We start from the raw sequence: 27,919 nt of genomic DNA, 5'->3' as shown, positions 1-27,919 counted from the left end.
TCTACATGTGTTGGGCTCTCTCAGATTTAAAGTTGTTTCCTACTATCATGAATAAATTTGGCTCTAATTGCTGGATGAAACATTGGTAAGGCTGCCTCAATGGCTAATGAACCAAATGAGTCATATGAAGCACTGCTCTTAAAGTTCAGAAATTAAGGGTTTAAATTGTTTTAAGGTTCTAAAATTTAAAGAGGTCAAACCGGAAGCAATAGTGGCATACCACTAATACAGGATCTCTTCTTTTATCTTTAACTGACTCCTTTAACCAAATCTTTACCCAATTGATAGAACAAAGAAAGAGAAGATAGTAATGAAACTAAAGGCATTCTTCAACAATCCAACTGCAATACAGGAAGCGTCTCATTTCACTTATATTTCATGCCAAAACAAAAGTCTCTGAAGTCGCGGCCTCCATGAGCACAAGAAGGCACGCTTTGGCAGCCCTGTGAGGATCCCTTATGTGCCTGGTGTCATGTGGGCAGGGGTTGGCTATGCCCTAACTTGCAGGCCAGGTTTGCATGTTCCCCATAACATCCTGTCAAACAGGAGCTAGTTTCGGCTCTAAGGCCTCCCACCCAATTACTGGCAAGGCCCAGACCTGTCTTCTTAGGATCCTATGAGATCATCCAGAGTGCTATGCTAAGTTCACCCTGTTTCTCCCGGGTACAGCCTGTTTCTTAAAGTCATACCGCAAATGAGAGCAGTCAGTAGCAGCGCAAGGAAAAGAACAAGAGCATTATAAGGTTACAATCATTTAATCCCTCACAAACTACTAAGCATGTTGGACAATGGGTAACAAAATAAATGCTACTGAAGACATGTTATGGCAAGTAAAATCATCAAAACCAAAATTGCTTTTAAATACTAAGAAGAATGAAACAGAACTGGTGGTTCCCATACCAATAAACTTGGTGGATCTAATGTCATCATTCCCACTTCCAATTCTAAAATGGGAATGCATTCATTTAACAAATTATAGGGGTGACTCCTAAGTATCAGGAAGCATTCTGGGTGCAAAGGACTAGAGTCCTTATCCAAGTGGTCTTTATTATCTAGTGGGATTACAACACATACATCTTAATGACAACTCTTCTCTGGCTATCCACCAACATATTGGCTATAGGAAAAGTACAATAAAACAACCCTCAAAATTAACAATACACTAACTCTTAGCTACAAATAGATCTTTAGGTTTTATGGGGATTAAAATTAATAAAATTAACACAATGACAGACAAAAGAAAGGCCTACTGGTAAAAGATACTTTCACTATCTACGTTGTGTTCTTATTTTGACTGAAACTGTATCCATGAAAATCTGAGCCAGCTAGTGAGAGGGAAAACAAAAGCTATTGGTTTTCTCACAGATTCAAGGAAAAAAAAATCTTTTCTGAGGTAAACAGGTTTAACAAGCTACACCCAGTTATACCTCTGCAAACCACTTAGCTTGCCAAACCAAATATGTTTCTAACCTCAAGTGGCAGAGGCCTAGTGAGAAAAGTTTTTCCACGGTGAATTTGCAAAAGCACCACTCCACTGCATCCCACATCCAAGGCACCTGCTCGCATGTGCCAAGGGACAAGAAATGAAGAACATGGGCAAAAATACACCAAGAGAAAAGAGGGGAGGGAGGGAGAAATAAAAATGTTCCAGGAAGGAACCTGCTGGGTCAGTCCAAGTTCATCGCGCAGAAGTCAAGGAGGAAAAAGAGCAGTTTGCCCCAACACACAGCAGATGTCCTACTTGGCCCTGCAGTTCCTCAGCCTTTGAGATTCTTGCACTTGAAGTCTGCAGTAATCACAGTTGAAGAGAAAGAGAAACAAACCTTTTTAAAGGAGAACAGTGTTCAACTGTGATATAACCTAAGAAGTCATGTTCTGTGTTTCAAAAGCTATCTGGTGAGAGATAGCCTGAGTCTCTGACCTCCTGCCAGTCTCTGAATGGGATAGGAATTATTCTTTAGTCTGTGACGGGTGAACATCATCTAACTGAGGTCTACACTCATACCTTGATAGAGAAGTAAACACAACGGCATGGTTTTTTCTTTTTTGGTGATCATTTGGGGCAGGGAGAAGTGGTGGTGGTTGCATTGTTTATAAGACAGTATCCTTATATAGTCTAGGGTACCTGGAATCCAGTTTCCTGAGGATTGAAATTATACACGTATATCATCATACCAAGGAAAAGTATGTTTAAAATCAAGTCTGTTCATTTATACAAATGAACCTGAAGCAAGACTGCAAATCGGTTTTTTTGAGCAGTAAATAGGATAAAATATGTGTCTCAGGCAAAGGCTCCACCAATGAGCTACTATCCTCAAGATCTACAAGCTAGTTCAGCAGCGAGCTACACTAATATCCTAGAAGGTGGAACCTTATGGAAGAAGGGAAAGTAGAAGCACAGAGAGAAGCCCTAGGAAGACAGAGGAGGCATGGAGCCAGGTGAGTGCTGTGAGAGAACAAAGGAAGCGAACAAAAGCAAAAGCAGTGGCACAAAGCTGGTGCGGAGCCACCTTGTGGGCCTCCACTGCAGGAGGCCTTCATGCACCTGCCAGCTTTTCCAGCATGAAGAGGACGAGGGCCTCCATTATCACATTGGTTGAATATATTCAGATAGGCTTCTTTACGGTGAGGTTTCTCAGGAGCGTTTTAGATGTTAGATGTGTATTGTAAGGCGTCTATAATAATCTTTCACTGAGCATTTCATGGTACAGATTCTCCTAAAAACACTCATTTTAATCATTTGAATGAAAATCTCTTACAAGTGAAGTTTTCCATCATTTCTTCAACTTCTGTCATCTTAAATGTTATATATTGTATATAGTTGACTATTCCCTTTATAGCTCAATTATTCTTTTTTTTTTTTTTTTTTGTTTTTTTTGTTTTTTTTGTTTTTTTTTTTGGCCAGTCCTGGGCCTTGGACTCAGTGCCTGAGCACTGTCCCTGGCTTCTTCCCGCTCAAGGCTAGCACTCTACCACCTGAGCCACAGCGCCGCTTCTGGCCGTTTTCTGTATATGTGGTGCTGGGGAATCGAACCTAGGGCCTCGTGTATCCAAGGCAGGCACTCTTGCCACTAGGCTATATCCCCAGCTCAATTATTCTTGTGCAGAACCATGGTTCTGGACACAGAGGGAGTTCTGCCTGTGCCAGATGGGTTACTCCGCCTATCATCAAGTCTGCAAGGTGCTAGCTTTTGCACTACCATAATGCCCCACTTCTGTTCCCAATGCTTTACAAGCTGACTCAAAACTTCTTGTTTACCTTGTATTTAGAAATCAGGGAGTAGAACCCTACTATACTGTTGGTGGGAATGTAAACTTGATCAACCATTCTGGAAAGCAGTATGGAGGTTCCTCAAAAGGCTAAACATAGCCTTATGACCCAGCAACCCCACGTTTGGGCATCTACCCAAAAGATTACAAGCAAGACCACACTAAAGCCACCAGTGCAACAATGTTCATTGCAGCATAATTTGCCATCATTAAAATATGGAACCAAACCATATGCCCCTCAGTATATGAATGGATCAAGAAAATGTGGTAAATATACACAATGGAATTCTACGCCTCTATCAGAAAGAATGACATTGCCCCATTCATAAGGAAATGGAAGGACTTGGGGGGAAAAAAAGCATACTAAGTGAAGTGAGCCGGACCCAAAGAAATATAGACTCTATGGTTTCCCTCACTGGGAATAATTAGTACTTGTCTAGGATAGTCCTAGCAGAAGATCACAATAGCTCAATAGCTAGTACATATTAACATATGAGATGATGCTAAGTGAAATGAACTCCCAAGTTATAGAAATAAGTAGATTACCATTGTCATTGTTATTTTCAATCTTCCATCTGAAATTATGCCACTTTCCCCAGGGATTTACCTCTGATGTCACTGTTACTGATTGTGGGACCGTGTGTGTGTGTGTGTGTGTGTGTGTGTGTGTGTGTGTGTGTGTGTGTTTATTGGAAATAGGGAAGGGAAGGGAAGGGAACAAAAAGGAAGGGGAGGGAAAGGGCACATCAAAATAGAGAGTCGAAGGGTCAAAGACAAACCAATGCGACAGCACTACTTGCAAAACTATATGCCATAATCCAATGGGGGGAAGGGAAATGGGGAGTGGGGAAGGAGGGAAATTAATGGAGGAAGAGGTAACAAGTTGGGTAAGAAGTGCACTCACTGTCTTATGTATCAAACTGTAACTTCTCTGTACATCACTTTAACAAATAATAAACATAGAGAAATTATTTTTGAAATTCTACTGTTAGAAATAGAACTGGGGCTGGGGATATAGCCTAGTGGCAAGAGTGCCTGCCTCGGATACACGAGGCCCTAGGTTCGATTCCCCAGCACCACATATACAGAAAACGGCCAGAAGCGGCGCTGTGGCTCAAGTGGCAGAGTGCTAGCCTTGAGCGGGAAGAAGCCAGGGACAGTGCTCAGGCCCTGAGTCCAAGGCCCAGGACTGGCCAAAAAAAAAAAAAAAAAAAAAAAAAAAGAAATAGAACTAATTCCAAGTAATGGACATTTTCTACATAGTTTAGCAGTGCTTTTCAAGGAAGAAAAGTGATAACTGTAACCCCTCTGTACAAAACTTTCACAATAAATAAATTAAGCATTAAAAAAGAAATCAGGGAGCAGCAACAGTCAACGTGGGAGTTGCAAAACTCCACACCAGGAAGACAAAAGTAATTGATAAAAATATAGATATAAATCTTCAGAGATGGACATCTGTCTTCAAAATCACAAAGAAGTGAAATACTAAGAGCTACTCAATTATGAAACAAATCTAGAAGGAATTATTTTGGAGGGTCAGAACCAAAGGCCCTGACTGAACTTCTAACAAGTACATATCACTATATTTCATGTGCACATGAAGGTACTTCTTTAAATAATCTCAACTTGTCAAAATAAACTATGAGATTACTGAGATCAAAGACAGTAAATTAAGTTTAGATGATTTAACTATATGTAGTTGACTAGAGTCACACAGTAAAAAAGTAAAATAATCTTTAGAATTCGCACTATCCACATAGTACCTGCACACATTACAACAGTCACTGTTTAGAAAATACTAGAAGCCAGACGAATGGCAAGGGGAGAATATTTCAATTTAATAACAGATAATAACAAATGTAACAGGTAACATGAGGTATCGCTAGAGAAAAAACAATTGGCCTATGTATTGTTCCACAACCATGAGGTTCAATAAATGTGATATACCAAGAAATTTAAAGAATTTTAAAAGGTATAAAACATTTTTCATAATGCTTCATCATCATTATTTCAATACCCAAAAGATAATATTTAATATGCTATTGGGAATTTCGCTGGTCACAATAAGCCAAAACAAAGTATGGAGCTAATTTATCATTAAGACGATTACTCTTTGATATCCATGAAACAATATGACTATGGAAAAATCAAGTGTCAGATACTTTATTTCTATAAGAAAACAGAAACAGCAAGGCAGGCTTGAAAACCCTGCTCTAAAGACATTGGCTTAAATTGTGAGCTCAAAGCAATGTTTACCATGTCTACTATGTTTACCAATTTTAAAGATTCCTGATGCCATAAGCTCATTTTAGAGAACAGCCATGTCAACTCAGAAACAACACATAAACTAAAGAATGCAGCTAGGTTACACTAAAAGTTTGTTTGCAAAGACAGTTAGTAGGCCAACTCTGGCTTGCCAGCTATAGTTGGCCAATCCTGATCCAAAATAACTGAGAATAACTGGTTTAATAATAAATAAAAATAGTTTTTCTCAACTTCTTTTCTAGCTTAAAAAATAAGAAACAAAACCAGTTTTTTTTTTGGAAAATCACAAGATTTTTAAAGTTACTTAAAGTAACTTTATATATTACAATAAAACTCAAGTTCAAATGAATGTTAAAATTCAACTCAGCACTTGCTATGGGTTGGATAAGTGTCTCCTGTCTACTTACTATGTCTTTCCTTTCTTCAATATTGTCTGTTTTTAAATGGTATTTCTTTTTTATAAAGGGAAACAGAATGTTTATTTGAAAGTGAAAGGCTTAAATGGTATTTCTTAAAATAGAGGTTTTGTCTTCTTCATTAAATTAGGGTTTACTAAATGCCAAATTTGCCCAGAACAAATTGCAAGACTAAAAGTCAACTAAAAATAAGAACATTTTAAACCAAACCATCACAAAGAGGTCTAGGAAGACAAACAGGAAGGAATTCTTAGCATGATCTCCTATGAGCATTTTTTTTAAAAGCTGGTCACTAGCACATAGTATGCTACAACTATTTTTTACCCATATACCTGTTCCTTCTCTGATACTATGGGCTAAGACTGAAGACCCCACTTGGTTTTTGGGTGCTTGGTTCTAAGAATACAGACTAGCATAGAGAAGTTTACTCTATGTAAGATTACGAAATAAATATATCTGGTCCACTTACTGAAAACTTCTCTTTATGTCATCTCTCGTATGACAAAGAAAAACTATCTTTCACAACATACCTTTCCTCATGTGTTGGAAGCCCTAGAGGTAACTGTTTTATTTGAGCACCAACAAAGGAGAAATATACTTTACACCACTTTTGCAGTTGAAAGCGTTTCTTCTGTCTTGCAATGAGAAGAGTCAAATTTCTTTTTACATTAGATATTATACATGGGAACAGACCCTCCAGAGACCATGACTCTATTTATAGACACTAATCTGTTGGTAACCACTTTAGACCCATTCCTATGCCTACAGAAGCTTTCATCTCAGCCGATAATCCTGAAGGCAGCTCCTGCACAGAAAAGATGACATTAACAGTACCTAAAAGACTCGCAGTACAGGTAACAGGAAAGAATGGATGATGAAACAAATGGAAATTTCTATCCTATTAAAGGAAAATATTACTACAATGGAGGACAGGGACTTGAAAATATAATTAAGAACATAAACCAGAAAAGTCATGGTTGAAAAATGAATGAACTTAATATAATCTTATGAGAAAATAGCAGTGGGCCACAATCTATTTTCTAGACAATGAAAACACCATGTTTCCATATATATTTCGCTCTCCAGATGAACAGATTAAACACATCCTTTAGAAAAGAAGTCCTCTGTACAGTGTTCTCTTCATAACTGCCATTTGGAACATCAACTGACTATTATGACACAGCAACTAAGAAACATGAGGCTTGTGCTGGGGACCACTTAGGACTTCCTATCTGGCTTTCTCAATTCAGCCATGATGCAATGGTGAGTGTTGCAATGCATTTACAGCACTGGATACAAGCACACTGCACCCGAGACAGAAGTGGTTGGAGAGGGCAGCACGCAGTAGGAAGTTGTCCCTACAAAGGAAATTACAGTTTCTAAGTTGAAGAGGAAGTCAAGAGGGAGAATTGAGTGGCTTAAGCACTTAAGAAAAGGTTAAAGAAACTACTTGTGGCTCAAATGCAGTTAAAACATTAAGTAGTTCAGGTAATCATTAATTATAAGTCCAAACCTTTCATGCACTTCAGGGTAAAGCTTTGCCTGAAAAAAAATCAAATAATACTTATATAATCATTATCCTCTTAGGAGCTACTTCTCTCTTGCTCTATTCCTTGTAGAAACCTTTTCCGGAAAAAAATATCTGATGATAACAGAAAGGGACAGGGAAGAACTTGGACACTGACTCACCAGTTCCTACATGCTGTAAGAATATTGGTCATGTTTATATTTTATGATGACTTGTTTCATCCTCTTCAGATATAAATCTACCACTCAATACACTCTGATAACTACCTGATAAGTGGCTAATTTCACAGACAGGTCATTTCCACATACGTAGGGAATGTATTCTAGTCATAGAAAACACATTTTTGTTTACATGAATACAGACTTTATAATAAGGAAGGAGGAACATCTGGTAGAAGCTGTTTGCAGCCCCTTTATCTAAAATGCTTGAACCGCAAAGGAACTTCATATTCCAGTAGCTCATCTACCTGTATTAATCATGCACAGAAGTCTTTTTCTGAATCACTGTGTTCTTATAGGCTCATCTGCTCTCCTTCCTTCAGCCTTTTTTCTCCACCTTTCCTGACTTTGCTCATTTAACAAGATTTGCTGAATACCAAGTATCTGCTAAGGGCTACTGCTAGTATACTACAAATCAGATGGCAAGCACTATAAGAGAATGAGGAAGAGAAAAATGGAGGCTAGCAGTAAAACTTCTTGTCAAATATTTAACTTCTATATATAACCACATTCCCACTGTCTATGTTGGTGTGTATAAAATGGTCCACACTGTGTGTGTATATACATATACATATATGTTGGTCATTAACTGAGTGTTTATTTTCTACAGCTGGGTAATAAACTACCATAAATGTAATAGCTTAAAACAAACAAATTTATTAGCTCACAGTTACTAGCAATCTGGTACCTTAGCTATATGCTCTGCAGAATACAACCGAGCTTTTCACAACTTAATTGTGAAAGCAGTTTAGTTCTGCTTTAGAGGCGCAGGAAAAAAAATTCAATTCCAAGCTCATTTTTGTTGGCAAAATTAAGCAAGTTGTGATTACAGGGTTAAAATTCCTATTTACTGGCTACTGAGCTGGGTCTACTGTGAGCTTTAAAATGCCGCCATGTTTCTTGTTCTGAGCCTCCCTTCTTCAGACCAGCAAAAGCACACCAAATCCTTTCCTGCTTCAAATTTATGATTTCCTCAGCCAAAAGAAGTCTGCTAGACTCCAGTTTTAGGGGCAATGGGGAGGGGGGAGGGGGGAAATGAGGGAGGAGGTAACAAGTTGGATGAGAAATGTATTTACTGCCTTACATATGAACCTGCAACCCCCTCTGTACATCACTGTGACAATAAAGAGATGGGAAAAAAAAGAAATTAGGTCAAATTCACTGAGAATAAAAGCCCCTTCTCAAAAACAAATAAGCAAATCACAGTAGTTTAAAAAAAATCCATCCTTCTCACAATCCTTCAATACTCCTCTCCCCCATTCTCTCCATCCTCAAAATGTTCTTTATGCCTAGAGCTAGATCATGTAGTAGGAAGCAGTGTAGTGGAAGTAACTTAGAACTCTACAAACAACAGTTAATAAAACAAAAAAAACTTGAAGAAATATGGTTACACATAGGTATGGTACCACACCTGCAATTCTAGAGCTCAGAGACTGAGACGAAAGGATCATGAATTCAAGGCCAACTTGGGTTAGATAGTAAAACTGTCTCAAAAGAAAAGAGAGGGTCAGGCACAGGTGGCTCATGCCTGTAATCCTAACTACTCCGTAGGCAGAGATCTGAGGATCAAGATTCGAAGCCAGCTAGGACAAGAAACTCCTCCCTAAGACTCTTATCTCCAATTAAACACACACACACACACACACACACACACACACACACACACACACACACGCCAAAAGTGAAGCTGTAGCTCAATTGGTAGAATGATAACCCTGAGCAAAACAAAAACAAAAACAAAACTCAGAGACAGTGCTCCAGCCCTGAGTTCAAGCCCTGGCATACACACAAAATGATAATAGGCTAAGTACCTTCAAACTGTTTATTTATACAAACAATGTTCTGTATTGTGTTTCTGTTTATTAACAAGTTTACAAATATAACCAAGAGCCAAGTCCAAGGGACTCTAATCTCCTATCAGCCAAAAGCAAGAAGCAGTGGCTCAAGTGGTAGGAGTGCTAGCCTTGAGCAAAAGAGCTCAGAAACAGAGCCCAGACCTTGAGTTCAAGCCCCAGGATGAGGAGGGGGGAGGAGAGAGGAAGCAAGAAAGACACACACACACACACACACACACACACACACACACACACACACACAGACAGAGAGACAGAGAGAGAGAAAGAGAGAGAGAGAGAGTATGTGGGGGATAGAGACAGGGAGGGAGAGAGAGGGAAAGGAGAGGAAACAGAAAAGAAGGTATGAAGCCAAGGGGAGGAGAGGAGAAAAGACAAAGAGAAGGAAGAGATATTATGGCACTGAAACTGTAACAACAGTTAACTACAATAACACTCAGATCTATGCTTTAATAAAGCACTTTTGGCCTTAATACATTCACCTGTGCAAATGGGTCAGAAATATTTGTATGTATCACTCTACTTCACATGACAAAAACAAATTATAATAATCTTCCCCTTGCTCAGATTTCTGTTACCCGGGATTCTAATCTTCAAATGAGTATTTTACTTATTATTCACTTTATGTACTTTTTAATGAATTTTTATTATCATAAATCTTGTCAACTTATTCTTCCTCTCCATTTCCAATACTTCATGTCTAAGTCAGGATCATTAGAAACAGAGACTTTCTCACCTGATCTCTATTCCCTTACTTTGTTTTTCTATGTCCTGTCCTCACCGTTCCTAGTGAGAAATTCCCTAATGCTGTGCTCAACCTTCTCTTCAGGAACCACACCAGCCCCTCTCTCACACACAGCTCCCGATGCTGCTCATCCTAGCGCTCACAGCCAACACCCAGTGGCCCCGAGCCCCAAACTCACAGTCAGACATCATCATCCAATCTCATACCATTCTTTTCACCTCTGGGATGTCTCACCATTTTACCCCACCTCAAACCTCTACTCAATTGCACTCTGAAGGAGAGAGAAGACACATCTAAGTCTGGAAGGACCTGTTCCACCAAGACTCCCCACTGTTCTCATCCAGTCTTTCTTGGCTATCTTCTGATCTAGACCATCTGGTATTATCTTTAACTTGCTCTGGTATCTCATCATTTTAAGGTACATTTTACCTTTCCTACTATGTATCAGGTATCATGTGTCTGTGTGTGTTTGTGAGTGTGAAGTACAGTATATCCCATCTTATGCAACATTCATAGAAAGCTAAACAATTCCTTTTCCCCACAATACATCTACAACTTCATTCTTGACCTTTCACCTATTCTTATCATCTCAAATCTTTCCTTGCCGAGAAAAACCAAGTCTTTAGGAGAGAAGTCAATAAAGTAAGCCATTCACTCTACTTTGAGTAAAGTCATAAATAGTGCAATTAAAGTGGAGTTAGATACAGCCAGTTCCTTAACTATTTTGATAGAAATTACACTTGAGACTCTAAAAGTTGATAATAAAAGCCGGGTGCCAGAGGGTCATGCCTATATTCCTAGATATTCAAGAGGCTGAAAACTGAGGATCACAGTTCAAAGCCAGCCTAGGCAGAAAAGTCTGTGAGACTCCCATCTCCCATTAACCACTTAAAAACTGGAAGTGGTATGGTGGCTCAAAGTGGTAGAGTGCTAGCCTTAAGCAAAAGACCTGAGGGTTAGTGCCCAGGCCCTGAGTTCAAGTCCCATAACAGACCAAAAAAAAAAGTGAGAATAAATAGAAAAGAGATTATAGAAAAGTATCTTTTTTCTTTCAGATATTGCGGACATATGGAAATACAATCTTTAAAGATTAGAACTTGGAAAGTGTGCAGTTTTGCGTGCCTAAGATGTAAACCAATCTGAAAGTCTATTCACAGAGGAAAGCTATGTGAATAAGGAACACTATGCCAGAGTGTAAGATACGACTTCTTGTGTCATCACGAAAGACCTGAGTCATGCCAAGCATGCTTCCAAGTGCATAGCAGCTGTGGAATACGCTGTCATCTGTCTATAAAGGGTAGGCGATAGGTCTTACAGATGGTGAGAATACATCATATCGGAGGAAGCTGGCAGTCAGATCCTGTGAAGGCAGCTTCCAGAGGAAAAACACATCTATGTCTTTACAAGTTTTCTGACAGAAAGAACTAAGCAACACGGGCATTACACCCCAAACACTTATAAACTACTACTTTTGCTACAGATGCTGAGCTAGCCGCAAGTGAGCAAGCCATGTAACCATCACAGTGGGCTCTAGACATGATGGGCCTACTTCCTACAATCACAGTTCTAGTTCTTTAGCTTCTTTTGTCTCTGTGGTCATGAAATCTTCATTTAGCTGCATACTTTCTCACAATTGCATTGGCATCATTCATCATTGTCTCAGTACTAAAAGTACGATGATATTTAACAAACTGGAAAAAAAATGTGTGACTGTTGACCACACACACTTACAAATGTTGGCTGAATCAGACTTTCATTCTGCCATCAATACAAAGAGCATCGACGCAAAGTCTGTGGCCCAGCAGTTCCAAGAACAAGGCAAAGACAGCACGAAGTGGCAATCTGTAGGTTGTTTTCCCCCTACAGAGATTTTACTTTTCATTTTCTTTACTTTTTTCTGAACTCCTTACAACATACAGAAATTGGGAAGACTGCAATGCAGACTAGAACGTTACCTCCCTAGGAATCTGGAGGATTGAGTGACAGTGAGTTGTATTCCTGAGAGGCCACAGGCAGCCAGTGCAGCTAGCTGTGCTTAGGCAGCCTCTCTGGCAGCAGCCCACCTGGCCATCCTGGCCTGGTCCAGGCCTGTGGCACATGGGCCTGGTTCCAACAACTCGCAGGGAACGCAGGCTTTGGAGCTTTTCCATATACAGTTAAAACAGATCAATAAGAAGTAGAATGAGTAGAAGAAAATTCTCCAGGCTCTCCACATTATACTTTAAGTATAATAGTTTGGTGATTACAGACTACTAAGAAAACAGAAAAAACACAAGACACATAGTAAAGAGACAGAGAGTCTAATTCTTGCTGCCTCTCAGATACATCCAGTCCCTCCACTTCTATAAGAAAGTGACAAATTGTTCTAGGTTTTTAAAACACACATACATGTGCGCGCGCAGACACACACACACACACACACGGATACATACACATAATACATTATGAAAGCCAATCCTTATCACACCATTGTAACCTTATTGGTATTGAGGATCTGAGAAGTGAAGCTGTGGCTCAAGTGATAGAATGGTAGCCTTGAGCAAGAAAGCTCATAGATACTGCTCAGGCCCCGAGTTTAAAGACAGGGGGAGAAGGAAAGAGAGGTAGACAGAGGGAGGGAGAAGGGGAGAGAGGGACTAAGAAGGGGAGGGAAGGATGGAGAGGGGGAGAGAGGGAGGGAGGAGGGAGAAGGGGAGGGAGGGACTGAGGGGGAGAGGAGGAGGGAGGGGGGAGAGAAAGGGGGAGAGAGGGAGGGAGGAGGGAGAAGGGGAGGGAGGGACTGAGGGGGAAAGGAGGAGGGAGGGGGGAGAGAGAGGGGGAGGGAATGGAAAAGAAACGAGGATTTGTGTTTTGAAGGAGGAATTCAGTGGCACATTCTGAAATAAAAACCATTCATCATATATATACATATATATGAATATATATGTGTATATATATTATTTATTTATTTATTTTGGCCAGTCCTGGTGCTTGGACTCAGGGCCTGAGCACTGTCCCTGGCTTCTTTTTCTTCAAGGCTAGCCACTCTATCACTTGAGCCACAGCGCCACTTCTGGCCTTTTCTATATATGTGGTGCTGAGGAATCGAACCTAGGGCTATGTATACGAGGCAAGCACTCTTGCCACTAGGCCATATTCCCAGCCCCTCATCATATATTCTTGAAGCACAGAAAATACCCACATTACACAGAAACAACTATACTTTGTTTGGAGATGGGATGCTCCCCACACTACACTTGAGATCAATCATACACTCTATAGGATACAATGATCAGCGATAAAAATCTCACTTCAGTTTATCTGGAGGAGTTAGATCAAATTCCTATAAATATGGGGAAACATATTTAAGCCAATTCATTTCCTACCTATGCCCCTGCAGAAAAAGTGAGACACAAAATCATTAATTTGAACTCATCAGCTTGTTATCCCAATTTGCCCCTTTAGGGATATCCAAAAAGAAAAGGTATCTCCTTCAATCACTCTGTTTCATACCTGAGATTACCAAACAAGCAGAGGCTTTGACCTGAGTTACTTTCCAAAGGGAAAAAAATGTCAACGTTGAAACAAAGATTTTTGTCCAACATAATGGTAAAAACATAATGCTAAAACATAACGGTAAACTTTTCATTGAATGACCACAGATTGATAAAAACAGAATTATTCTCAAATTTTGTAAAAGTAACAGGGTCTGAGATCCCTCCTCATTCCCATCACCAGATGTCTATGAAATCATAGTCATGCTAGAGCTAGTGTCCTAAAAGAAATTTTACAAAAATGTTGTCACTATAATTGCAAGAAACTACAGGGAATTTACTATGATTATGTATTATTTTGGTAATGTAGAAAAAACTCAACAAGGTAAGTGTACATATCCTATATCTTAAATTCTTAAATATAAATAACAGCAGGATTGAAGTCTACAAAACCAGAAAAAAAAATTCACTTAAATAAAATCTAAAGAAGCTTCCCATGGAAGTAATATAAGGGTCAGGTAAATGCTCTTGATCTGGCTGATTTCAACCGGACAAGCCAAGCCAATGTCACGCCATGCTTACTGCAAGCGACAGGGAGAAGGAATGACATGGGTTTACTTCATCTTTTCCTCTTTGCCAGACTATTATGGAAAAGAAATGGGAGAAATTAGCCTTCAAAAACTCAGGTGTTAGGTCCTTTCCCCTGACATCTCAGGAAAATGAGCCAATCTCAGAGAAGGGAACACTGTAAATACAACATCTCTCACATAGGTTATTTGGGGAGGAAATGGAAAGGACTCCCTCAACATTTATGTCTTTAATGTGTACTGGTCTGTCAAGAAAACAAGAAACAAACACAAACTCAAAACGTTTGTCCAGCAGTCAATTCACTTATTAATAATTTAGTAAAAAACGGATGCTATCACCTAAGTGGACCAGAGTGAACAGTCACACAAATTTTAGTGACTAAAAGTCCAAAAGCCCAGGGGCGGGGAATATGGCCTAGTGGCAAGAGTGCTTGCCTCATATACATGAAGCCCTGGGTTCAATCCCTCAGGCACCACATATATAGAAAAGGCCAGAAGTGGTGCTGTGGCTCAAGTGGCAGAGTGCTAGCCTTGAGCAAAAAGAAGCCAGGGACAGTGCTCAGGCCCTGAGTCCAAGCCCCAGGACTGGCCAAAAAAAAAAAAAAAAAGTTGCCTGCCTCAAAATTCAAAAGCCTACTGACATCACAAGGAAGTATACCTTATTTATATTTCAGTCAATTTCTACTTGTTGACTTTGCAGACCAAGAATTATTTTCTTACAAGGGAAAACAAAAACAAAAGCATACTTTTGTGGAAATAAGCATAAGGTTGGCTGTTCTTTCTTAGAAGTTTGGCTCAATGAAAACAAAGAACTAAACTTAAAGGCTGGGGAAAATAAATGCTATTAGTTCATCACCCTACAGAGAGAATGTAAACTGTAACCAAAGTAAACATGACAGAAGTAAAAATAAGACAAATGAGAGAAGTTTGAGTGAAGTCGATTTCTCATTGCCCTCTTAAACCTTTCACCTGTGTCTTCCTCTGGTACACAGAGGATCTGGCAGGCCTCTCTAGGAGCAGAGCGGAGTGAGACAGTCTCCCACGCAGCCCAGATAAGCACGACGAGTCCTAACAGGTACCCAACGAGTGGGTGTTTTGGTATGGGAAGCTGGTGGAATGACTATCCTTCCCTTATAATCCAAACAGACACAGCTTCATGCCAAGGTCCAGAAATCTGGATCTAAGACTACATGTAAGTCAAAGATGAAAAAGCAGAAAGCTATCATATAAGTTAAATGTTTCCAAACAGGAATGCGGTGGTACATGCCTGTAATCTCGGAACTCAGGAGGCTAAGAGGCAGAAGGATTCTCACTCTCAGTCTAGCTAGGCTACACAGCCAGACCTTGCCTCAAAAAAGAAAAGAAGTAGTCTAACCTAATTTTCCTATTTTTAAACATGACCGAGAAAAATACTTTCTGAATCTATCCCTTGAACAGTATAAAGTAAATGGCACAGCAGAATCAATATGAGGCATGGTAAAAGAGCAGTGATTTTAACAACTCAAACATAGCAAGACCAATAAGCAGTCAAAAATGTGATATCTTGGGGCTGGGAATATGGCCTAGTGGCAAGAGTGCTTGCCTCATATACATGAAGCCCTGGGTTCGATTCCCCAGCACCACATATATAGAAAACAGCCAGAAGGGGCACTGTGGCTCAAATGGCAGAGTGCTAGCCTTGAGCAAAAAGGAAGTCAGGGACAATGCTCAGGCCCTGAGTCCAAGGCCCAGGACTGGGAGAAAAAAAAAAAAAAGTGATATCTTATCAAAGCAGTTTGTGTTTATATATCAAGTCTTAAAAGAAAAAACTGTAACTGGAAAAAAGTGTCAATAAGCTTGTTTAAATAATAACTAATTACCCAGAACTACTTGCCATCCGAGACCTTCCTTCCTTGGTCAGACTCTATACTGAACTTACTGGAGTGAACCTGACCCATTTTCATCACTCAAGGACTTAACAGAAGTGTGTTCTTAGTGTGCATGCACATATACACATACATGCACAGAAATGTGTGGCAACTCATGAAGAATTATCTTCTGTATACACATTAAATTGGCATTTATCTATTATGATAAACGATATTTTGGTATAATCAGTATTTACATGATTTCCTCATTGTGCATTTTGGTCACTTGCAATGCATTAATGGATGAATTATCACTTCCACCTACTAAGAGGCAGACACTAAACCTGTGCTCTGTCCTTCCTGTGGTTACTCCCCCTTCAACATGGTACCTGGAAAATTCCACACCACCCTAAGCTGGTGTATTAGGGAGGGACAACAAGTAAAGCCAGAAACAATGTGCTGACTCACTTCCGTGGAGAGCTAGGGAAAATGTGGGTCACAGTTCATCTCTGTCATGCTTGTTTGAGTAGGAAAGAAGGAGTAAAGTTATGTCATTCCCACAGAGGTAGGTTAACTCAGCCTATAAGACAGTATAAAGATAAGAAGGCAACAGAAACACAATTTGTCATACAAAGTTGATCTTCATACTGTCTTCAGAAAAAAAACACTAATCTCTTCCATTACTTTTTGCCATTCTCCTTTTATCCTTCTTCAAATTCCAACTCTCTTAAAATGCCATCCTTGGTATAACAAGGGATAGTCCATTCCTTACTTAAAGGAATTTCTGATCTCATAATCTGTGAAACCTACATGAGTCCTAGACTGTTCAAAGTGATGATGATTCAAATCACCAACATTAAATAGTCCACACTGGCAGAAGTCCCACCAAAAGGACAATGTTTATGGCTTTGTTTCATCCATAAACGCTATAGTTTTCAGTCTTAACTACTAGAACTCTTACTGATAGCAGAAATTAGATCTCTCACCTTCTAGCAATATATAATCTCGAGGCTAAAGAAAATATACATAAAAAGTCTTGAAGATAAGCACTGGTAGCTCACACCTGGATTCCTAGCAACTCAGGAGGCTAAGATCTGAGGATCACGGTTCAAAGCCAGCCCTGGCAGAAAAGTCTGTGAGACTCTTATCTCCAATTAAATTACATAAAAACTGGAAGTGGAATTGTGTCTCAAAGTAGTAGAACACTAGCCTAGCACTAACAAAATACCTCAGGGACAATGCCTATACCCTGAGTCAAGCCCCACCACTGATCAAAAAAAAAAATAAGAAGTCTAAGTATACTGTTGACATTTTCATGACTTTTTTAAGCTTTAAGAAATTAGATCACAATGAATTCTTAGTCTTTTTTGTACCTGTTGTACATTTGTAAGTAATAAATATACTTCATGTAACTTGTTATATGGGGGTTGTCTCATGTCACTAAACCTGTAAATTAGTAACTATCCATGGTGAATCTGCTTCAAAACCTCCAATTCACCAATTTTTTAATTCAATGAACATTTGTGGAGTATTGCGTGACAACTACTACACTAAAATCTGTGGATGAGAAATTAAGATTTAAGACCAAACAAGGGATTCAAAATCATTTCCTTATTAAATTATTTTTATTTGAAAAATGCTAAAAAAAAAAAAAAACCCACAAGGGTTACAGTTATATAAGTCAGGCTAAGAGTAAGTTTCCTTTTGGATGTCACAGCAATGAGGAACAAAGGACGAACAAATGCAGCAGTGGCACTCGCTGGACACGCTGTTGAAAAATGAACTCTGCAACTTGTGTGTGGGATGGGAGGGGAAAACTAGGAGAGAGTGAGGGAAGAGGTGGAATCATTCAAAATATTTCCTTTAACATAAGACAAGCCAAATCAAGTAAGCTTTACAATATGGGGGGAAGGAGGTCACGAGGGAAAAACTGGGAGAAAAAATGAAGGAAGGGTAACACTGCTCACAAAGAAATATACTCATTACCTGACTTACATAATTGCAACCCCTCTGTACTTCATCTTTACAATAAAATTTAAATTTTCAAAAAAGGAAGGAAAAGCCAACCCCCAGGTACACAGAGCCTAAAATGGTATTAACAATAAGGCAGTCTTTAATTTGCTTACTTATAGTACTGAAATCATATTTTCACACTTACAATAACTTTTTGTGAAAGTATCTAAGTAAAATAACCACATGTATGGGTGTGTGTGTGCGCGTGTGAGTGTGTGCACGTGTGTGTGTATTCGCATATATAATACTAGATTTTTTATTAGGTAATTTAAACGAAAAAATATTTGAAAAAAATCAAGGCTACATTCCTTCAAATCTTTCTTGAATGAAAAGTTAACATGGACAATACAGTATCTACTGAATTAAACATAAATTGACGAGTAAGATAATGAGCACAGAGAATGTATTTTAACATTCTAATCCACAAGAGCTCTAGCTTTTAGGGGGAAATTTGGTTTACAAATTAACTATGTATTCTGGAATGTCTGCTCATAAATGTGACCAGTCTGGTTTAAAAAATATGCTGGGAAAATGAGCACAATTACTATGTCAGTACAGTGTCGCCTACAGCAGAAAGGACCACCAAGAGAGGTACCAGAACTAAAGATAAGTAGGTATTTATATACCAGTACACACAAGGTAATTTAAAATACATTGTAAAAGCTACCTTCAAAAATATAAAATTTGAACTAATTTTTAAGTATGATAGAGGGTCGACCAGAAGTATGAGGAAGAAAATACACCTGCAGTCCTGTGACAAGAAGATAATGTATGTCAGTGTTGTTGATGTAAAGGTTGCTGTGAATAGCCTACGTCGACAGCAGGCCTAGTCTACCCTGCTCCTGGTTGACAAGCCCTCCAATAGTGAGTCCTTTTGCTTCTCTAATTCAGATGCTTCTAAGTGGGGAAAAAAATGGCATATGGAAATATGAGGGAAAATTCTCCTTAGTTAAATTTTAGAACAAATAGATTTTTAGCAGTTTTCTTTAAATACAATTTTCCCTGCAAAATATCCTTTTTTATGATTATTAGAAATAGTAGGGTTGGGAATAAAGTAGAGCTGAAACAAACCCCTTCATAATGCTCTGTTGCAGTAAGAAGTCAAAGCAGAGCAGACACAGCACTGAGAAGCCTGGGCATGCCAGCCAAGAATGGGGGACAAGGATTGCCAAGGGAGATTTCTGCAGGAGTTGCTAACACAGCGGTGTCAGACCGAGCTGTCTACTTGCTGTGACACAAGTCACCACAGGTGCAAGAGAGCTTTAGAAAAGGAGACTGAAAAATACAAAGAAATAGCATATAAGAGTATCCCCTTCAGGTGGGTACTGGTGGCTCACACCTGTAATCCTAACTACAGAAGGATGAGATCTGAGGGTCACGGTTTGAAGCCAACCTGGGCAGAAACTCCATGAAACTCTTACCTCCAATTAAACACCAAAAAGCCAGAAGTGAAGCTGTGGCTCAAATGGCAGAGCATTTGCCTTGAACAAAAGAGCACCCGGGCCAGTTCAAGCTCCAGAACTGGTAAACAAAAACAAAACAAAAAAAATCTCCTTAAGTTTTTCCCACAGAACAGCAAAAGTTGAAACTTGTAAAGAAAACAGCAAGCACAAGTTTGAAGAAACATGTATAGAAAAGTGTTCTCCATAAGAATGGCTTACACAACAGAATCCAAAAACAAACTCAAAACAACCATACTCTCTGACCAAGTGGGCTTCATTCCACAGATGCGAGGATGGGTTAACATATGGAAACCAATAAATGTAATTCATCACATCGATAGCGCCAAGGTCAAGAACCACATGCTTATCTCAGTTGAAAAATCTGAAAAAGCTCTGGAGAAAATAGGAGTCAAAGGAGCATTCTTTAAAACAATAAAGGCCATATACAGTACTGGAATCCCTAGCCAGAGCAACCAGGCAAGAAAAGCAGATTAAAGGGCTCCACATAGGAAAAGAAGAAATTAAGATATCCCTATTTGCAGATGACATGATCTTATACTCAAACGACCCCCAAAACTCCACTCCCAAACTCCTAGAACTAATAAAACAACTCAACAACGTAGCAGAATACAAAATTAATCCACAAAAATTAGTAGCCTTTCCCTAGGCCAACAGTGTACAAATAGAAAGGGAAATCATAAAGAAAACTTCATTTGCAGTAACCTCAAGAAGAATAAAATATCTAGGAATTAACCTAACCAAAGATGTAAAGGATCTATACAATGAAAAGTATAAAAGTTTAAAGAGAATGGGGCTGGGTTGCGCGTCTCACACACACAAAAAATTTAAAGAGAGAAATCAAGGAAGACACCAGGAAATGGAAAGACATTCCCTGCTCATGGGTAGGCAGAATCAGTATTGCAAAAATGGCCATACTGCCAAAAATGATATACAAATTCAATGCAATCCTCATCAAAGTCCCAATGAAATTCTTCACTGAAATAGAGAAAACAATCCAAAAACTCATATGGAGCAACAAAAGACCTAGAATACCCAAAGCAATTATAGCCAAAAGAAGCAATGCAGGTGGTATCACAATCCCAGATTTTAAGTGCTACCACAGAGCCATAATAACAAAAACAGCTTGGTACTGGCATAAAAATAGACCTGAAGACCAATAGAATAGACTGGAAGATCCAGAAATAAAACCACACACTTACAGTCCACTGATCTTTGACAAAGGAGCCAAAGACATACAATGGAAAAAGCATAAGCTCTTCAACTATTGGTGCTGAAACAATGATAAGAGAATTACCATCAGACACCAAACCATGGATCCAGGATCCAGGAAGCTCAAGGTATGCAAAGCTGAATAAACACTAAACAAAACTACATATGACATTTTTTTCTTTTTGGTCAGTCATGGGGATTGAACTCAGGACCCAGGCAATGTCCTTGAGCTCTTTTGCTCAAAGCCAGCAGCTCCACTTCCAGTTTTCTAGGGGTTAGCTGGAAATAAAAGTCTCATAGACTTTCCTGCCTGGGCTGGTTTTGAATCATGATCCTCAGATCTCAGCCACCTGAGTAGCTAGGATTACAGGCATGAGGCACCACCACCTGGCTGACCTATCATTTTTAAACTAAAAAAAAAAGGGGGGGTGGGGCTGGGAATATGGCCTAGTGGTAAAGTGCTCGTCTCACATACTTGAAGCCCTGGGTTCGATTTCTCAGCACCACATATGTAGAAAAAGCTGGAAGTGGCGCTGTGCTCAAGTGGTAGAATGCTATCCTTGAGCAAAAAGAAGCCAGGGACGGAGCTCAGGCCCTGAGTTCAAGCCCCAGGACTGGCAAAAAAAAAAAAAAAATCAAGCTTAAGGAGTTATTTTGACAGATGCCAGAGGGAAATAACCTTACTAATAGGGACACAAATATAAAAATTTATCCTGCTGGTCATCTATGGCTTAGACATATGTAATACTAGATACTCAGGAGGTTGAATAAATTTGCTCCCAAACCTTCACAAAAATCTTCACAAAAATTAACTAAAAATGTGTCACAATCATAAGAATAAAATACTCGAAACTATAAAATTCCTAGAAGGTAAATGCAAGAAAATCTACAGATAACTTCTTGTTTGGTAAAATGTTAAGACATAACAAAGCATCATCCAAAAAGAAAAAATGGGTAAGCTGTAAGATATTAAAGTTAGAAACTTGTCTTTAAGAGAATAAAAAGATAAATCAGCCAGTGGCTCATGCTTACAATCCTAGCTCCTCAGTTGGCTGAGACCCAAGGATTACAGTTCAAATCCAGCCTGAGGAGGAACTTCATGAGACTTACCTCCAATTAACTGTTTTTTTTTTAAAAGATAGAAGTGAACATATTTAATAAATATTATCCGAACCTTACCAAAAAAACCCTTAAAATTTAACAAGAACAAACCCCTACATTGGTCAAGGCTAGAGATACAGCTCAATGACAGAATGTGGGCTTGGCATGTACAGAGCGAGCCCTCGATTCAATCCTCAGTACCAAAATAAAAAACAAAACAAAATCCCTTGAACACCTTACCAAAGAAGATATTTAGGTGGCAGAAATTTAAAAAAAGATCCCAAAGGAAGACGGTGAACAAATATATTCCAAGAAAAAAAGGTAACAGAGTCAAAATATAAAACTCCTAGCAAGTCATAAAACTATTAACTTATCTCAAGTGTCAACAGAAAGTGAGAGTCACAAGTGGAGGAGTGGTTCCACAAGTGGTAGAACACCACCTTGATTGAAAAAGCCAAGGAAGAATACAAGTCCCTCAATTTCAAGTCCCAGCACACACACACACACTAGCACATGCACACACACTTGCATGTACACACACACTCCCACACGCAAGGAAGGAAGGGGGAGAGGGAAAGAAAGGAGGAGGGAAAAGACTATATAAAGAAACCAAATTAGCAATACTAAAACTTCCCTTCATTGATACAGAAAATTAACACCAATCCTTCACAAACTTGTGAAACATTTACAAGACAGGAATATTTCTCTCTGACATGTATTTTATCCTCAAAAATCATAAATTTAAGTCCTAACATAGGATCTCAAAATGTGACTTCAGTCAAGTTTTAAAAATTAAATCCAGTAATAAAAATTATAATGACTAGTATCTTTATTTTTAAAAGAGGGATGGACTTGGGAGTCAAATCCACAAAGAGTGTATCATGTGAATGCTGGAGTTTTGCAACAAGCAAAGGAACTTCAAGAAAGACCTGAAACAGATTCTTCTGTGATATCATCAGAGGGAACATGGCTATGCCATCACTCTGATCTTGAGATAAAACATTATGTTAGACCATAAAACAAATCACTATGCTTTTTAAAAGGTTAAAAATCACATAAAACATGTTCTTGGGACACAATAAAGATAAAAATCACTAACAGAAGAAAACTGAAAAAATTCACAATACATAGAAAGTAAACAATAGGTATTAAAAAATTAGGAGTCTGGAAGAAATAAATTTTTAAAAATACTTGAAATTGATTAATAGCATAACTAAAGTTTTGAGCTTAACCACATTGGTGATGAAAGGAAAATCTAGTGGTATAATGTCATTATGAAAAATAAAAAGAACAAAGATCTAAAATCATAACCTAACTTTCAATTTATAGGACTGTAAAGGTACAATAAACACGAGACTGGCAGAAAGAGTAACAATAAGAGATTATATTAGAGGCAATTTTTTAACTGTATTTTTTTCTGTCTTTTAGTTTTTGGTACTGGGATTGAACCCAGGACATTGCACTTGGTAGGCAAGCGCTTTGCCACTGAGCTACATCCCAGCTCTAGAGGCAATTTTAAACAGATTTCTTTTTTTTAAAAAGAGAAAATTAATGAAACCAAATCTTGTTATTTGAAAATACCAACCAAATGGACAAATCATTAGCCAAAATGACAAAGAAAAGTGTGCAAATAAACAACAAATGGAAATGGAGACATGGCTCTTTCTTATAGGAATAAAATAAATTATAAGAATATAATATTGCAAATAAATGAAATAACTACAAGAGTTGGATGTATCTCTACAAACATGCAAATTACCAAAACTGACTCAAGAAGAAATAAAACATCTGAACAGAATGACACCAAGTAGAAAGAGCCAAGTAGTACATGTTTCTCAAGAAAGAAAATACCAGGACTCTTGAAAGAGGAATTAGTATCAATCTTTCCGAAACTCTTTAAAAAAATGTAAAAAGAGGGAATACTTCCTAGTCCATTCTGTTGACAAAGGCCTTACAAAGGCATCACAGGAAAACAGATTAATATCTCTCATAAATATAGATTTTTAAATCTTCAAAAAATATCAGAAAACAGAATCCAGCAGCTTACTGAAAGGATATACAGCACAAGCAAGTTTATCTTAGCATTTCATGGTTATTTCAACATACAAAAACCAATCAGTAAATTATACCACACCAATGAGATGAAGAAGGAAAATCACATCACCCCATCTACACAAATTTAGTAAATCTAACACCCTTTCATGATTAACAATCTAGGAATAGGAAAAGAATCTGCCTACCAGATATAAGGCACTTATGAAAAAGTCAAAGCTAACATATTCAAGAGAGAAAGCATCTCCTCTGACATCAGAAACAACACAAAACTCCACTCAGCGTTACATTGGCAGTTCTATCCAAATCATTTAGGAAAGAAAAAAGGAATAGAAAGCAGAATTAAAACCATTTCTATTACCATATGATATGATCCTAACTTCCCTCCCCAAGAAAAAATAATTAAAGCTAGTAACCAAACTCATCAAAGCTTTAGGATACTAAAATCTATTACATTTCTATATCTTAGCAATGAACAATCTCAAGAGAAAACTCAGAAAATGTTTTAAAAAATTAAATTAGACTAAGCTAAGAAAAATAGGAATAGATAGGAATAAATTTAAATAACAGATGTGTATACTGAACAATGTAAAACATTGGTGAATTATTTTTTCCCATTTATTTTAACAGTAATCAATTCATGGAGATTTTAAAAGCTAGCAGCATTTGAACTCTTGATTTTTTTACATGACCTAAAAGCCTAGGACATTAAAAAATTTTAGTCTAAAAGATATTGTAGTTGTGTCAATATCCTTTTTGATGAAAGAACTGAAGCTAGAAATAGAAACAAATGTACCTGAAATTAATGAAGGATATATATGACAAACCTATAGTCAATATCATGTTAAAAGGAGAAAACGAGAAATCATTCCCCATACAGGCAAAAATAGGACAGGAGTCTACTCTTCCCGTTCTTATTCAGTATGATAATAGAATTCCTAAACAGAGCAGTAAGAAATGAGAAAGAGAAGAAATTCAAACAGAGAAGTCAGATTATGCCTATGTGCAGATGACATGATTCTGAACTGGAGAGACCCTACAGACTCTGCCAAAATAATAATAATAATAATAATAATAATAATAAAACCTCCTTCTAGCCAGGCACTGGTGGCTCAGATCTATAATCCCAGCTACTCATAGGCTCAAGTCTGAGGATCACAGTTCCAAGCCATTCCTAACAGGAAAGTCTATGAGACTTATCTCCAACTAACCACCAGAAAAGCAGACGTGGTGCTGTGGGTCAAAGTGGTATAGCAAAAACACTCAGGGACAGCTCCAGGCCTTAAGTTCAAGCCTCATGACTGACAAAAACAAAATAAAAATAAAAAAAACTCTTCTAGATCTGAAAAACAACTTTGGAAAGAGAGCTGTTTATCAGAACATTAACATTCAAAAAATGTAACTTTTCCATATACCTACAGAATCTACAGAGAGAGAAATCAAGGAAATGATTCCATTCATAGTAGTCTCGAGAGCAGATACCTAGGTAAAAATTTAACCAAGGAAGTGAGAGACTAAAAGAACATTACAAAACCTGGAAGAAAAAAAAAATAGAAGAAAACACTGAAAAATGGTAAGACCTGGTAAACACCTGAAAGTGGTAAGTCATGGACTGGCAGAATCAATACAGTGAAAATAGTCATAATGCCAAAAAATCTATAGATCCAATGCAATAGTCATCAAAGTCTTAATGTCATTCATGGCAGCAACATCAACTCAAGCAAAAGAAGAACTTCTTCTATAGGCTAGTTCTTCTCAGAAATATATTCCTAAAATGTATGTTCAACTTCCCTGGGTTCCTTGTTCATTCATGACACTGTGTTGTGCTTTCTTAAAGATAATATTCAGAGGACTTATGTTGTACACTATCAATTAGTGATTATAGTACTGAACCAATGTATACCCTGGCATACACACACACGCATACACACACAAACACACACACACACAAAAATCTTAATATTTATTTCTAATCCTTCTGTGTGCTGTTGTGTTTTATTTCATGAACCTCAATGCACCAACAGAATACATTCCTAAATAAATGAACTGATCAAAGATAATGCACGTTAAAAAATGTGCTTTACATACATTAGTCCATTCTTCTTCATAACAACTTAGTAAAATGGATTTTTTTAATTTTATATATCAGAAAACTGATACAAAAGCTAGAAACTGACTGAAACTTAGTTTGTATATAGTTTTGAGTTAGGAACAAATCCCCACCTTGACTTCTAGACCGTATTATTTTTCTACTTTGTAATGTGGCTCCTCGAGCTTTAAAATTAAATACATGTGGGTATCAACCTGTATTATACCAACTAATGCTGTTCTTGAATCGTAACTCCAAATGGGTGTGTGCTTGAGACTCCTTCATTGGTGATACATGGGTAACAGATTCCCCATCATATACACGTGTCTGTCTCTTCTAGTGATTGGAAAAGAACAAGAAAGATAATGTTGAAAATCACATTCAATTAGCATGATATGGCAAACAGCTGCTGCATTCAAATCTTGTTTGAGATTGTTAAGCTTATATAATGTTTGTACATGTGGCACAATTTTGAAAAATAAAGAAGTTGAACGAAATAAAGTCTTAATGTCAGTCTTCACAGAAATAGAAATATCAATCTAAAAATTCACAAGGAAACATCAAAGATCCTCAAAAGCAAAAGAAATTCAGAATGAAATGAGAAACTTAGGAGCAATCATAATATTCAACTTTATACTACTTAGAACAGTAATAAAAATAGCTCAGTACAAGCACAAAGCAAATCCAAAAACCAATGGAACACAATTTTAAAAAACTAGATAAATACCAACATTTTAATTTTCAACAAAAGTGCCAAACATACATACTAGGGAAAAGACAGACTTTTCAACAAATAGTGCTGGGAAAATAGTTAGCTACTGGCAGGAAACTAAAACTTGAACCCTACCAGCTCCAAATGCATCAGAGAACTCAAAATAAGAACTGAAATTTTAATACAGAGAAAACCTTGTAAGTTATAGGCACAATTATGATTATAATAGTTATTACTATTTTGCCAGTCCTAGGGCTTGAACTCAGGGCCTGGGCACTGTCCCTGAGCTTCTTTGGCTCAAGGCTAGCACGCTACCACATGAGCCACAGTGCCACTTTCGGCTTTTTCTGTTTATATGATACTGAGCAATCAACCCAGGGCTTCATGCATGCTAGGCAAGCACTCTACCACTAACCCATATTCCCAGCCCGATAATTATTCTTTTAAGTATTATTTTCTTGCAAAAAAAATCCAAAAATTTGACTGTGATTATATCAAATCTTTTCTTTTAAAGTTTGTATTATCAAACGGAATTACAGAGAGGTTACAGTTTCATACAACTATATCAAATCTTTACACAGGAAAAAAAAACCCACAAAGGATATCCAGAATATACATAGCTCAAAAAACTGAACAACGAAACCCAAGTAATTCATAAATGAGCAAGCAAATCAGCTACTAAGAAGGCTGAGATTTGAGGATCAAAGTTCAAAGCTAGCCTAGATAGGCAAATCCCGGGAATGTATCTCCAATTAACCAGCAAAAAGCTGCAACTAGAAGTATAGCTCAAGTAGTAGTAGATCATTAGCTGTAAGTAAAAAAAGCTGCAAGCACAAGGTCCCAAGTTCAAGCTCCAGTACTGACATAAGATAAATAGACAAGCGAACGGGATAGTTGCCAAAAGAAGAAATTATGAGTGGTTAATAGATATCATCCAGGCAGGAAGTGCAAATCAAAACCACATTAGAAGCCAGGGAAGGAGTGACACTGTCCAAAAAGAAATGCACTCTACCTGACTTACATAGTGGTAACCCCTCTGTACATCCCCTTTATAATAACAACACAAAATTTTTAACCA

At 38.0% G+C, this 27,919-nt stretch overlaps 1 protein-coding gene across 1 annotated transcript in view; it reads right to left on the bottom strand.

Moving 5' to 3' along the window:
• Spidr (scaffold protein involved in DNA repair) overlaps window positions 1–27,919 on the bottom strand; it is a 199,049-nt gene that overhangs the window by 154,574 nt on the left and 16,556 nt on the right. The gene's annotated exons all lie outside the window — the stretch shown is intronic.

The sequence above is a fragment of the Perognathus longimembris genome, chromosome 18 (assembly GCF_023159225.1).
Source record: "Perognathus longimembris pacificus isolate PPM17 chromosome 18, ASM2315922v1, whole genome shotgun sequence".
In the NCBI taxonomy this organism is placed as follows: domain Eukaryota; kingdom Metazoa; phylum Chordata; class Mammalia; order Rodentia; family Heteromyidae; genus Perognathus; species Perognathus longimembris.
This window is presented reverse-complemented; position numbering and strand designations above follow the sequence as displayed.